The sequence below is a fragment of the Plasmodium gallinaceum genome (genome assembly GCF_900005855.1).
Source record: "Plasmodium gallinaceum strain 8A genome assembly, contig: PGAL8A_v1_10, whole genome shotgun sequence".
NCBI lineage: Eukaryota > Apicomplexa > Aconoidasida > Haemosporida > Plasmodiidae > Plasmodium > Plasmodium gallinaceum.
The window spans coordinates 536,583-550,589 of record NW_021628239.1 but is presented as its reverse complement, the minus strand read 5'-3'; the positions used below and the strand labels follow the sequence as shown (position 1 = coordinate 550,589).

General features: G+C 14.5%; 1 annotated feature.

Moving 5' to 3' along the window:
* Window positions 1-8,918: 8,918 nt before the first annotated feature.
* Window positions 8,919-10,118: a sequence feature.
* Between the last annotated feature and the right edge of the window lie 3,889 nt (window positions 10,119-14,007).

Below are 14,007 nucleotides of genomic sequence, written 5' to 3'. Positions count from 1 at the left end.
CATTATATTTTCAAAAAATTTTTTTTTTTTTTTTTTTTTTGCTATTTTTTTGTATATTTTTTATATTACATATGCTCAACTGCTAAATAAAAAAGAAGATTCTTAGTTTTAATTTCTGTGAAATTTTGAAATATTGTTCATAACTTTGAAATAAAATAAGGTTTTTAAAAAAAATATATATTTAACATAATTTTTTTTTTTTTATATTAATATTATATATTATTTTACAAAATATAAGTTTAAGATTTAATTCTATTTTTTGTTAATTTTAAAAATTATATATATAGTACATTATCTTTTTTTCCTTTTTGTTAAAAAATTAAATTTCTTCGAAGATATTAAAAAAAAAACTTATACTTTAACATAAAATATGAAATTTTTGATTTAACATAATCTTCTTAAAAATATAAACAATATTTTAAGTTTTTCTGAAAAGCATATAAATAAATATATTATTCACTATAATAAAAAGTAAAAATAAATATATTTTTTTCCATAGAATTTTAGTGAAGTCAGATAAAGCCTTTAAGTCGAACGACCTAAATACAACTAAAAAAAAGGAGCATTAACCAAAATGAAAAACTGGTTATTTTAATTTTTTTTTTAAGGCCCAAAATTGAAGATGATCCCATTAAGTTCATACACATTTTTATTCAATAAATCTCAAAATTTTCAATTTTTATAAATATAATTATAAAAAGTATTTTCTTTTTGAATACTATTTAAAGATATATTTTGTATCCATCTTATTTTTTTCTATAGTGTTGGAAGTAGTATGTATAAGTTTTACACTGTAATAATTTTATTACAAAATAGTTTATTAAGCATTAGCATGTTAATATTATAAACTAATAATACTTCCAAATAAATAAAAGAAAAAATAATTATATTTTTTTTACTTTAATATATCAAATTTCAACCAATTAATAATCTTTGTTGATTACATATAAAAAATAGAGTTTTTTAAAATTATTATTCCTGTGATAATATTTTAAATAATTTTTATTTTTAACATTTCCTAATTTTATTGTACATCAGAAAATTATCAGAAAGTTTTTGTATCATTTATATAATTCCATAAATAATAAGTTATACTATTTCATTTATATTTTTAACTTTTTGTTTTTTTTTTGTAACAGAAAAAAAATATCAAACAAAAATAAAGTTAGAAATATTTTTTATAGTATACTATCACATTTGTTATGTTCATTTAAAAAAAAATGAGTTTTTAAATTATAAAAATTAATTGTATGAATATAGTCCTTTATAGTTTGTTTTGTTTAATATATATCCTTCAATTTTATTTCAAATATACAAATAAAATTTTAATGTTTGTTTAGTGTAGTAAACAAAATACTTTTATATTTCTTTTTTAACATAACAAAATTTGCGAAATAATCAATTAATATTTTTCAAAAATAGTATATTTGTTTTATAATTAAATAATAAAAAAAAAGAATATATTCATGAAATACATAGCTCTTTAATGCAGAATAAATAGAAGTTTTGTATTTTATATGTCTTACTTAGCTATATTCAAATTTAATTTCTAATCTGATAAGTATTAACACTTATTAAATGCATAGCGTTTTAGTGATGTATTAAAAAAATTTTAAAATAAAAATTATAAAATATTTTCGACTAAAATTTATAGGATTTTTTACTACGTTAATTTTGACACCTTAATTTAAACATGCGCTACCGTTTAACAATATTTTAAAAAAATATTTTAATTCTATATAATTTAAAAATTATATAAAAGACCTTCTTTTTTATTTATTAATATATACAAATAAAAAATTAGTTAAAATTTTATATAATACATTAACATATTAGTTATATTAAAAAAATAATTCTATAGATAAGAAGTAGCATTATATATAGAAATGATATATTGATGTATGTTTTAAAAAGTTACTTTTTTTAAATATAATTACTTTGTTTAAATTATATTATTTTTTATTAGATTATAAGTAATAAATACATTTATTTTCATTACTTAAAATTTTTTTTTATGTTCCAATTCTCTTAAATATAATGTACATTTTATTTTTATTTTTTCTTTTATAAACCCAAAATTGATTTAAATAAAAAAAAATAATATTGTATACTCTATAATATATTAAAAAATGGAATTTTTTTGTCTACGTAACATTCTATCTTAATATGTTTAATTACTTTCTTTTCAAGAATTATATATATGACATTAAAATAAAATATGTTGAGCTAGTTAATTCTCTTTTATGACTTTAGTTAAGCATAATGAATTGTATATTTTACTATATATCATGTTTATTTTGAAAATTGTATTTTTTATTTAAAAAGGAAAAAAAAATATTTTGTATTTTTATTTGCAAAATTAACTTTAAAATAAATTAGAAAGTCAAGTAATAAACTTAATTTAAGGGAAATTTTCATAGAACTAAATCTGTAATGTTATCACCTCTTCTATTTCATTAGAAAATTTGGATATTGTACAAAACTATTTTAAATTGTATATATTTTTTCTTAAACATATACAATAAATTAAAAGTATATAATTCATCTTTATCTTTATTTTCTACTTTGTGCATTATATTTTTCCTTTATTCCTTTTGAATCTTCTTATTAATCTAATTTATTATAAATTTAACCATTCTTCCAACATAATAAAAAGATAATAATTTGAATCCTTTTATGAATTAAGTGCGATTCCTAGTAATTTTTTTTTTTTGCTATATATACTCCAAAAAATTTAATTAAAAGTTCTAGACATGAAAGTAATTTTTTGTTAGTAAATTATATTTTTTATTATAAATCATAAAATATAAGGAATTAGACAAAAAAACGATTAAACTATTTAAAAACTTATTCTAAGGGAGAATTTATTAATATTACTATTTTTTAGTATAAGGACGATTTAAAAAAAACAAAAATTCATACAGAAGAATTACATATAATAAATTTACTTAATTCAAAAGTACAATATAAAAAACAAATGATGCTTAAGTTAAAAGATTGTTACTAATAATATAAGACCATGTAATTCCAAATTTATTATATTGAAAAATATAAATAATTTTATCAAAAAAGTTCATGAAAAAAATTTACAAGAACAAAAAGAATGTTTTCACACAAAGATTAATATAGGGAAAGTAAAAATTTACATAAAAATTTTATCAAAAAAATAAAAATATGAATGACTAGGATAAATACAAGTTTATTAATTATATATAAGAATAATTTTAAAATATATATAGAACATTCTAATTATAAACAAAATATACTCATTTTTTTCTTAAAACTAATAATATTACTAATACATATTACCTATATATAGTACAGATGAAGATAATGTTTTGTTTTTAATTTAAATAAATATTCTCTTCTTTTATAAATATGAGAAACGTATATTTATAGTCACTCATATGATGGAGATTTTCATGGAAAAACATGAATTGTGATGGATTTTAGTCTGACAAAATGGTAAAAAAACTAATCATATTTTTTAAAAAAAACTACTGATGCATTTTTAAACATTTATTGTTTTACTTTATTAATATATTTAATTATTTATGTATATTAAATACAAAATAGGTGAAATTTATGTATATGGAAATAGAATACATAAATTAAATTTTTATAACGTTCTTTATTTTATTTCATATATTATATTTTATATTTTATATTTTTAGGGTAACTCTTTTCACAAAAATTAACATTTACTAGAATCATTTCATTAATAATTTTTAATAAATAAGAAAAAAATATGAAGACTATGTTCTTTTATAACTATTTTTTGAATGTGAACTTTTATATTTATAATTTTTATCTCAATTTGTCTGATTTATACGTTCTATTTAAGAGCATTTTGCGTATTTCAAATTTATAAAAAAGTGAAATTTCATTATCATATTTAGACAAAAGGAATACACTGAAAGAGTATCTTCACTCATTTGTATTACATAGCAAAATTTTATTGATGTTAAAGAAGTGAAGGGAATTTCAAAATATATCAGTTATTTCAATTGGCATAAGAAAGAAAAAAATTCTAAATCTACTTAATAAAAAAAATAATCTCTGATTTTTTTTTTATTTTTTAAAAGTAATAATAATAAAAAAGTCTAAAACAAATTTTCTAATTATTTATGTATATTTTTACTTTAATAATATAAAAATCATTTAAATTTTTCTTAGATTTATCAGAAATTTAAAGCAAAAAAAATTTACTTTTTTGTGCTTAAGAATTTTCTAAAACTTTAACGGAAGACAAATATTATAGTAACTATATTTAAAGTAAATATGAAATACAAAATTTTAGAAAATATAGTTCCTAAATTTAAACGAAAAAAACTGTGTTGTAACATACACAAGATGGTATGATGAACAAAAATTTCTAATTATTCTTTTTGGAAATAATCTTTGAAATAAATAATATATTTATACTTTTTTCGGAATATATATTAAAAAGTTATAAAATAGAAATTATATTTTATTTTAAAGTAAAAGAAAATAATTGTTCTTTTCACTTTACTATTTTAAAGTTATGAGTAATTTTCTAGAAATTTATGATTTAAGTTGCATATTTATAAAAATTTTACATATACACATGTTTTGATTAATTATTATCAAAACATTATATTAAAATTTAGTGAAAAATACGGAGGTTTTTTCAACAAAAATTTTCGGAATAATGTTCTTTCTATTACTAGTTTAAGGGAATTTAATGCCTCAACCTAATATGAAATGAAATGTAAATCTTTTTTATTATCAAATATTATTTCCATTTAAAAACAACAAAATTTTAAAAGCTAACTAATTAAAAATATATGCAATTTTTATAATATAACAAAATTTGATTTTTGCTTTATTATCAAAATATAATACATAAATAAATATATTATTTAACGTATTTACATTGTATAAAAACTCTGTACAAGCATTCTAACCCAATAAAAAAATCATATATTTATAACAAAATACATCAATATGTACATCCTAAAGGTTTAATGTTTCTTATTTTATTTGTTTACATTTAATTTATTAATTGAACTGTAACATAATGTAAAATTTTATAAATATAATACTAGTTTTATACATAATAGAAATAGTATATCAAATGAACCATAACTTATTTTTTTCACCATATTTACATTTTTAAGGTGTAACTTTGTGATAAATAGTGGTGAAATTTTACATAAGTTTTTGCTTTACTTTGAATTCATAAAAATTTTTAAATATCGTTATCCTTAAAGCTTAAAATATTTGCATTTAACAAATGTTTTTATATAATAAAAAATATTTGTGTTTTAAAATTCTAAAATAAGTTATAGATTTTTATATCGTTCTTTAAAATGTAATTAAAAATAGCTTAAATAATTGATAATGGTGAATAATCAGTAATAACTTTAATTTATAAGATATATATTAAATTAGTTCTTGACTTAACATTTCTATTTTATAAAGATCAAACTTAGAACACATGATAACAGTGTTTTAATTATAATGGACATTTTTAACTTCAATATTTTTAATAAAAATTCTTTTAAAAGAAAATCCATAAATTATACTTTTATATAAAAAATAATTATAAAAAAAGTAGTAGAAAGGAAAACAATAATAATAAAACTTTATAAAATAATACTATTATTTATTTCTATTAATTTTTACCATTGATATTAATAAATTCTATACTTTGAGTTTTAAGGAAAATCTTATAGATGAAATTACATATTTTATTATTATTCTTATTCTTATATAACTTTATTTTATTAAAATAGAACATTTTATTTCTATTATAGTAAAAATAAAAACATTATAGATTTTATTTTTGCAATCTATTTATAATATATTTATTCTATATTTATATAAAATTTCAAACAATTTTAATTAAAAAAAAAAATTACTAATTTATATTTTTTTTTAGTATAGAGGAAATTGTTATAATAAAAAAATTTGAATATATTTATATTGTTTTTAATTCACTAATACAACTTCATATGTTAAATGAATATATACTATATTATATGTAATTGTTTTATGCAAATGTCCACTTTTATTCATAAAAAAAAATTTTTAAATTTAAGTATTTTTATAGATTAACTATATATTTTACTTAAAAAAAAAAAAGAAAAATTATGATTAAAGTAATGAAAGATTAATTTCCATGAAGTTTTTACTTTTTATAGGAGAATAATTTCCTTAAATTTATAATTAACTATTCAAACTTTTTATGCATACATAAGAGTAAGAATTGTACATTTATTAGGTTCAAAATTTTTGTAATTATTACTTCATTATCTTATTCATAAATTCCGTATTAATCAAAAGAAAATTTAAACGAAAGTGTTCATGATTTATATATGGGTATGAATAAAAAATAAAAAAGTAATATTTTTTATAATGTTAAAAAAAGGAATTAAAATGAAAAGTGTTGAACATATAGACCTATAAGATTAATTTTAAAAAATTATTTGCTATAGTATTTTGTATTTTTTAAAGTTTACCTTAAAACGAAAAAATTTCTAATATATTTCATTAGAAACTAATTTTTTGTTCTATTCATTAAGCCATATTAAGGTTTAATAACTACGAATTCTAATTTTAGTGGTACATTATGTGTATCCTTTTTATTTGTTTAAAGTAAATATATTTTTCATGTTAAAAAATTGTGTATTGTTTCAGGTTTTCTTATTATTTTATTGTATATACTTCTCTTTTATTTATAAAATTTCAACATATCAAAAATAGTATATTTATTTTAATAAAACAAATTTATAAATTCTCCTATAAGAAGACTTTTTGCATAATATACAGGGAATAATGGTAAGTTACAACTAAAAGTAAGGTATTATTAATTTTACGTATTTTCTTTAATTATAACTCCAGAAATCCTTGAATACTTTTATTAAAAAATTTTATAATTATGATTTAATAATTATTTAATAGGTAAAGGAATTCCCACAAAAGGATGAGTTATAATTTTGTAATATTTCTAGCTTATATAGACTTATAATTAATTTGTCAAAATCATATTTGAAAAAGTTTAAAGGGGGAAAGGTTGTAAAAAAAAAAAAATTTTAATTTCATGCTTATTTTGCAGGTATAGAATATTTTTTTATTATGTTTCTATTTTTCACATAATGGAGAAACAACAGTTTTTTTCTTTTAGGTAAAAATATTGCTCATATTTGTTAGTTGATAAAATTACCATAACCAAATAAATTGCTAATAATTCTAAATATTTATAGGACTATAAAATGGGTTATATTTTAATTGTTAAATGAAATATTATTAGCATTAACCTAAAATATATTTTTATTAATAAATAATTCATATTTCATTTTGAAGGAATGAAATATTCTCTAAAGGATAAAATTTATATAACAATTAAAATTATGCTTTAATATTTCGGAAATTTTATTGAAATAATGAAAATTTTATTAGATATTTTAAGTTTGTATAATATAACATAATATTTAATCTTTAATAATTTAATATCATAAATAAATGCCTCGTGAATTGAAAATTTAAAATAAAGGATTGTTTCGAATAACATATTTTAATTTATATACTCCTTCATTTTTGTCTAATTTAAAAAATTAACGGTTGAAAATAGTATATTAAATATATTATACTTATTTTCACGTAACGGTTAAAATTTATTTATTGTATACGAATATATTATATCTGAAAGAGAGTTCTTATAAAAAGTATGTGTCCATATTATGAGAAAAAATTACAAAAAATTATGATCAAGAAAAAAAATAAAATAAATAATTTCGGACATAAAGTTTCTATATAAACTACAATTTTTATGTGATATTATTTCATAGTAAAGTAATACAATATATATATATTAATTAATTTATCATTATTCCGTAATATTAATCGTAAATTTTTTAAACATTGTACATATTATTACAAAATATATATTATTACATGTTAATACTTAATAATTTAGGAAATATGATAAATTTGTTATCTAATAAATATTTAATCAAAAAGAAAAAAAAAAATCTAAATATAATAAAAAGTTACTATTTCTATTTTGTGTAGTTAATAAAAAAAATGAAAAGTAAAACTTAATATAATTAAAATTTTAGAAGCATGAGGATTAAGAAAAATATATGTAAAATTTCTATATTAAAATTCAATAAGTAAATACATTAGTATGTGTAATAAAATAATATACTAATATAAATTTTTTAAAATAACAAAATGGTATTTTTAAAATTAAGAAACTAAAAAATAATAAATGAATTATATTTTGTAAAATATATATTAAATAATATCAAAAATATCCTTTAATAATTAAAATAAATAATATATAGTATATAATATTAAAAATAAGCAAAATAATTATTTATATAATTATAAAATTATGAATACATATAATTAATTATACTTAAAGAATTAAATTAAAAAAAATTTATAAATAATAAAATAATAAATCATTAGAAAATTATTACTATATAAAAATATAGGGATATACTTAAATTATTAGTTAAATAGCTAATAAATATGCAAAATAATTTATTTAAATTAAATAAAAGTAAAAAACATTAAAAATATTACAAATTAAATAAATATGCAAAGAAGTAAAACTAGATAAAAATATATAAATACATAATTTTAAATATTTATTAAATTATTAATAAGTATTAACGAAAAAAATAAACCAAATTATAAATAAAAATTTAATTAATATTAACAAATAAATTCTATATAAATATATACATATATAAAAATTTAATAAAATAAAAAAATTAATTTAAATATTTAATAAATATATGATATATCACAAATAAATAAAATAAATATTTAACTAAACTACTTATATAATATATTGAGTACATAAGTTAAATATTTAAAATATATATATAATATTAATAATAATAAATTAACTATTTATTTAATAAATATATAAAATATTTAAATAAAAATATATATAATATTAAATATAATAAAATATTTATTTAATAATTAATATATAATGTTTTAAATAAATAAAAATATATAATATTAAAAATAATAAAATATTTATTTAATAATTAATATATAATACTTTAAATAAATAAAAATATATAATATTAAAAATAATAAAATATTTATTTTGATTATTAATATATAATACTTTAAATAAATAAAAATATTTATATTAAAAATAATAAAATATTTATTTTGATAATTAATATATAATATATTAAATTAATATAATAAACATTTAATTAAAAAATAATAAAATGTTTATTTAATAATTAATTTATAATTAATTTATAATATATTAAATAAATAAAATAAACATTTAATTAAAAATATATATAAAAATAAAAATATAAAATATTTATTTTATTTATTTAATTAAATATATGTAATTAAAAATAACAAATTATTTATTTTTAATAATTAATATATAATACATTTATTTATTTTATTTATTTAATTAAATATGTGTAATTAAAAATAACAAATTATTTATTTTAATAATTAATATAAAATATATTTATTTATTTATTTAATTAATTATATATATAATTAAAAATTACAAATTATTTATTTTTAATAATTAATATATAATACATTTATTTATTTTATTTATTTAATTAAATATATGTATAATTAAAAATTACAAATTATTTATTTTAATAATTAATATAAAATATATTCATTTATTTTATTTAAATTAAATATGTATAATTAAAAATAACAAATTATTTATTTTAATAATTAATATATAATATATTTATTTATTTTATTTTATTTCATATATTTAATTAAATATATATATATAATTAAAAATAACATATTATTTTTTTAATATTTAATAAATAACTAATATATAAATTTATTAAATAAATAAAATAAATAATTAAAATATAACATATTTATTTATTTTATTTAATTAAATATATAAATAATTAAAAATAACAAATTATTTATTTTAACAATTATTATATAATATATATATTTATTTATTTATTATTTTTTTTTTTTATTTAACTAAATATATATAAAATTAAAGATAAATTATTTATTTAATAATTAATGTATAATATTTTTAATAAATAAAATAAATATTTAATTAAATTATATATGTATGATATTAAAAATGATAAATTAATTAATTAATAAATATATAAAATATCAAATAAATAAAATAAATGTTTATATATATAATATGTTAAAAAGTAATAAATTAATTTTGGTTATTTAACAAATATGCAATATATTGAATAAACAAAAATAATTAGAAAATAAATATTAATTATATATATAATATACTAAAAATATTAAATATATTATTTAATAAATGTGTAAATATATAAATGATTAAATAAATAAAACTATTTAATTAAATGAATATATAGTTATATTAAAAAATATATATTTATTAAATAAATAAAAATATTATAAATTTATAGAATTGATAATTAAAATTAAATTTTAACTTAAATTAATATATGAAGAATTAATTATAATAAATATAAATAATAATTTTAAATAAATAAGTTTATTTTTTTAATAAATAAAACAATTTACTTGATTGTTAATCATTCTTATTAAAAATATGTAAATTTTAATTATCGTATTACTATTGCAGCTAATATTATTTGTAATGAATTTAATAAAATCAATATAAATTTGACTTATTTATTAATAAAATAATTAATTAATTATATGAATTTAATGCAATAATATGTTTATTATTATACGGTAATTAGTATTTTAAAATTTAATTTTGTTTTTTGTTTTAAATAAATTAATTTGTTACTTTTATCATTTATTTTTATTATTATTTAAAGTTGTGATTATTTTAAAAAAAAAAATTCATTATTTATTTTTATTTTTGTTAATTATTTTTTTATTTTATATTATATATTAAATTTAATGTAGATATTAAATTATGCTTTAGTAATTATTTTATTATTAATGTTTCGTTTCATTTTTTTTTTTTTTTTTTTTTATTGAATTAATTGTTATATAAATTTTAGTCATTTCCATAGAATAAATAAAATAATTCTTTTGTTTATTCCTTTAGTCTATATTGTGTATCCTTTTTATTATAATCTTATGCTTTAAAATAAATGAATTTGTTAATGTAATTTTACTTTTTTCTTGCCGTTATTAATTATACACGAGTTTGTTATTCTATAATTTTATTTAATTTTTCATCTATGTTGGCTATATTTTTAATCTAATAATTTGAATTTTTTATGATTTAATGTATGAATATAACAGTCTTTGATTATTACATTGAAAATATTAAAATAGTTATCTTTTCATAATCTTATAATAATTACCTTATGTATAAATTCTCTAGAAATTTATAGCTACTTTAATAGTTATTTTTCACTATCTTTTTATTTATGTGGAAAATTACCTTTGAAAGTTCCAAATATTTTTAATAATTTAATCCATAATATTGTATGGATTTAATATAATTTTACAATATTAAATGTTTTTTCATTCAAATTAGCCTAATAAATTAATTTTTACATTTTTGTTATATATATGGAAAATGAATATTTTTTTATATATTGTATTATCTGTAATTATTACATCTATTATTTATTATCTTAGTATATGTATAACTTATAAATGCTTTTAAATATTCTTTTTATTTAATTTTTATCTGGACTATAATTAGTACTAAAATGCTTTTTGTTATTTTACAAAATTTTGAATATTTGTTCTGCCTAATTTCCTAACAGTAAATAATTTTGTGTAATATATTTTGTACATTTCTTTTAAAGTAATAAAATAAAAAATATAAACTGTATCTAATTTTTTTTTTTCAAAAATTTTTACATATTTCAAAAATTGACAAGCTCATTATATGCACTTTTATTGTTTATTCTCATTAAAGGTAAATTTTTAATTTTTTAAGTATTTATTATTTTTTTGTTTTCAAATAAAAAAGAGCTATTTTTTTTTTACGTATTTTTTTATTTATGTTTTTCTGTCCTAATATATAGAATAATTCTTTGTTTAGTTTCTAGCAGCAAAAAAACAATGTCATTATTTTTATATAACTTCATTTTTGCTATTAAAATATTTACTTACATAAATTGTTTTCTTTAAGAATTATAAATTTCTATTTAAAATTTTTTGTAATATTCCTTCACACCTATAATCTTCTACACCTTTATTTATTAAAAAATATTTCAACTCATTATTTCTAATATGCTAGTTATATTCACCTTTTTTTCCTTTTGTAAATTTGCTTTTAATAAAAATTTTTTGTCTTTAAATAAGTTCTCTTAATTGTTTTTAACTTATATCTTTTGATATTTTCTATTATTCGTAATATACTCTAAATATTTGAAATATGAAAATCCTGATATTTATAGGAATACATACAATAAAAATTAATTTCAATTAAAATAATACATTCCTACATTTCTTTAAAAAATTTTATTCTACTATTAATTCTTATCGGTAATCAAATAATTTATACACATATTTTATAATTTAAAATTAGAGTATCCAACATATAGAAAAAAAGGGAAGATCCAAACAAAAATTATATATATCTTAAGTGAATTATATAATAACTAATAATTACATTAGAATTAATTTTTTTTTTTATCGTAGTACAAATTTTTTTTTTTACCACAAAATTAGATGATTTATCATAATAATTATACAAATAACATCACTAATAATATAACACAATTATACATTTTTTTTAATCTACATATATGATATTTAAGGTTTTTTTTAAAAATTCTCTTTTATTATTGATTTTATCTTTTTTTCTTAATATTTTATTTTAAATTGTAAGTAAATTTATAAAATAAAATTTGCTTATCATTAGCTTTAATTAGGATAATTCCAATAAAATTTAAAGTTGTACACATCTTAAGTCCGTAAATTATATATAAACTTAATAGAATAATATAGTTGTACTGAAAATAATAAATTTAAATTTATTTATATATTTTATGCACTTCTATGTTTTTTTACAATAATTTTTTTTTATAAGGGAAAACCTTAATTTTTTTAATATATTATTATCTCTATTTATTTTTTTAAAATTCAGTTTTCAATTCAAAACATTACAATTCATTCATTTTATCATGTAAATTCAAGTACCAATCAAATATTCCGAAGAAATTGTATGTAAATCTCCTAGAAGAAATTTCAAACTCATTCAATAAATTTTTACATTCTTAAGGGATCCGTTTATGAAATTGTCTTAAATAAAAACCCATAGAAACAAATTTAAGTAGATAGAACTATTTAAGACAGGATTATCTTTCATTTAACCATGTTAGGCATTATAACCTTTTTTTACTAATTTTTAGAAATTTCAGTATTTAAAAATAATTTTCCTTTAAAAACTTTGTATACATTTTAATGTACTATAGAATACGACTTGTTTAATTGAATAGATAGTATGACATTACAACTAAGCAAATATTAACATAAATTTACTGTAAATATTTTAACTATTAAAATATAAATATCGGACAAACCTAAATCCATATTTCTCGAAAGATATGAAATAACACAAAAATATAAATATATATAAAAAAACATTTATTTGAATAAGATAATATTATTATTTTCTAAAACTTATCAAAATATAAACTATTACTTAATAACATATTATTAGATAATCCAAGAATAAATTTTTCTTAGATTATATAATATATTCCTGTGTATAAACAGTTTCTTTAAATTTAAGTAAAATCAATTTGCTTAATATAAAAAAAAAAAAAGGAAAACCTTTTGAGTACCAAAAAATTTTTAAGAAAAGCTAGTAAGTATATAGCAGTTATTCCTAGATTGAAATGATTTTCTTCATTTAGATTAAGAAAAATTGTATATCTTAATTATGCTTCTTAAGTTATATATATTTATGAATTATCTAATAGTGATGTATCTTTTATTAATTCTATTATGTTATATTTAAATGTAAGTGTATTAGAATTAAATAAAAAACAATCTAAAAATTATCATATATCCCTTGGTTATAAATGAAAATATTTGTTTAGAAATATTTTTTTTTTTATTTATAAT